Source organism: Gossypium hirsutum, chromosome A02 (assembly GCF_007990345.1).
Source record: "Gossypium hirsutum isolate 1008001.06 chromosome A02, Gossypium_hirsutum_v2.1, whole genome shotgun sequence".
Classification (NCBI taxonomy): domain Eukaryota; kingdom Viridiplantae; phylum Streptophyta; class Magnoliopsida; order Malvales; family Malvaceae; genus Gossypium; species Gossypium hirsutum.
Genome location: NC_053425.1, coordinates 34,819,380 through 34,821,884, shown reverse-complemented (window position 1 = coordinate 34,821,884; position 2,505 = coordinate 34,819,380). Strand labels below are relative to the sequence as shown.

At 36.9% G+C, this 2,505-nt stretch overlaps 1 non-coding gene across 1 annotated transcript; it reads right to left on the bottom strand.

The window, feature by feature from the left end:
• Nucleotides 1-1,753: 1,753 nt before the first annotated feature.
• LOC121217410 (small nucleolar RNA R71) lies at nt 1,754-1,860 on the bottom strand. Its single transcript, XR_005913516.1, has one exon. It is a non-coding gene; the product is annotated as a small nucleolar RNA R71 (small nucleolar RNA).
• Between the last annotated feature and the right edge of the window lie 645 nt (nt 1,861-2,505).

The window sequence follows — 2,505 nt, the reverse complement described above, 5'->3', positions numbered from 1 at the left end:
GCGTGTCCCTGTCAAGCCCAAGTTAAGTCCAATTCAGAGAAGGCCACTTTTGGGGGTTTTTAGGCATTCCAAAGCTTATAAATACACACTAGGGAGGAGAAAAGGGGAGACGGAGAATGGGGTAAGGAATTACCCCAAGGAAGTCGATTGATCCATCTCAGAAGTCGGATTCATCATCAAGACTGAAGAACTCTCCTCAATTTCCCTTCAGGAGTTTTGGGTTTTCTTTATGTTTTGTATTCTTTATTCTTTTGGGATGTTTTCTTATTTAGTTATGAACTAAATCCCCTAAATACCTAAGGGGAATGAAACCTAAGACGAATCTTGTTATTATTTTCTGAATCGTATGATAAATATTTAACTTGTTCTTAATTATGTGTACTTAATTCTTGTTTTGATATCCTAGGATACTGATTCAAGACATGCTCTTATTCGGAGGAGGAATAGACCCTGTCTAAGAGTACTTTTGTCATAATTAAGCAGAGTTGATTGCGCGCCTAGAAATAGGGTGACAAGATTTTCCCGGATTAGGGTAAAACCTAATAAGGGGATCCATAGATCGAGTTAATGCAACCCTAGAGTGTTAATTAGAGAAAAGTCTCGGTTATTCAATTTAGGGATTAGACGTTATTAGTCTTGAATGGTGATAATAACATAACTTAGGGATTTCTACAGAACAAGTTGAATGAATACATCATCCGGTTCGGAGCCAGAATAACAAGTAAAGTCTAGGTGGATTTTTCCTTAGGTATTGTCTCCAGTCAATCGATTTTCCCAAAAGCAATTCTCCAATTCTTTTCTCTGTGCGTTCTTAGTCTAGTTAATTAGTTTAATAAGCAACCACTCTCTATTTCTAGGTTAGATAATAAAAAGATAGTTATTACTAGTACTTTTGGTTCCCTTGGGTACGATATCCCGGTCTTGCCATTACTATACTATTGCTCGATAGGTGCGCTTGCCTTTTCGTCGTGTTAATAGTTAGTCTAGGTTTGACCTTCATTATAAATATTTATTACTTGTTACGAATCACGCGATCAAGTTTTTGGCATTGTTGCCGGGGAACTGAAATATTAGGAACACTAAATTTGTATTACTTTAGCCATTTATTTTTCTTACAATTTTATTTTATTTTATTATTTATTAATTTACTTTTTCTCTCTCTTAGCATTTTTTTATAGTTTATGACTAGAAGAAATCCAGTCAGGATCATTACTTTTTGATGAAGAAATCGATCGTACAATTCGCAAAAATCAAAGAGAAATAAAAGCATAGTTTACGATCACGGAGAACGAACAAGAAGACGATACTCAAACCCCAACCGACAAGATAGCTGAAAACCAAGGCAATCAGTTACCTCCTACAATTGCGGCTAATCAAAATTTTGCTCCACGTACTATGTATGATTATGCTAAACCTTCTTTAACAGGAACTGAATCTAGTAGTTAGACCTGTTGTAGCTGCAAATACTTTTGAATTAAAACCTAACACTATTCAGATGAGACAGCAGTTTGTTCAGTTTGATGGTTTGCAGGATGAAGATCCCAACGCTCACTTAGCAAATTTCCTGGAATTTTGTGATACATTCAAAATCAATGGCATTTCTGATAATGCCATTCGTCTTCGGTTATTTCCCTTTTCACTGAGAAACAAAGCTAAACAGTGGTTGAACTCGTTACCACGAGGGTCTATCACTACTTGGGAACAAATGACCGAGAAATTTTTACTAAAATATTTTTCGCCGGCTAAAATGACTAAATTATGTAATGATATCTCTTCTTTTGTGCAGATGGATTTAGAAACACTTTACGATGCATGGGAGAGATACAAGGACCTACTGAGAAGGTGCCCTCACCATGGGTTGCCGCTTTGGCTTTAAGTACAAACATTCCACAATGGTCTGAATCCCTTGACTCGGCAAATGGTTGATGCAGCTGCTGGCGGAACCATCAACAACAAAACACCTGAAGAGGCTTATGAATTCATTGAAGAAATGTCATTGAATAACTATCAGTTACAAGTCATGAGGACTAAGCCAACAAAAATAGCCGGCGTTTATAACGTCGACTCAGTTACTATGCTATCAAATCAGGTAGAACTTCTCAATAAAAAGATTGATAGTTTTCTTGGTTCTACGCAGGTACATCCAGTAATGAGGTGTGACTCAAGCAGAGGAGGTGTGCATATAGAATATCAATCCTTCAATCCCAAAACCGAAGAGAAACAAGTCAACTATATGGGTAATAATAACTTTAGATATCAAAATAACCCATACAGTAATACTTATAATGCAGGTTGGAGTAACCACCCAAATTTCTCCTGGGGTAGTCAAGGAAATCAAAAGCCACAAAATCCTCAGGGTTTTCAACAGCCACCTTATCAATAAGAGAAGAAACCAACCTTGAGGAGACGCTCTCAAAATTCATATCAATGTCAGAAACCAGTTTCCAAAATACCGAGGCAGCACTTAAGAATCAATAAGCATCGATCCAATGACTAGAAACTCAG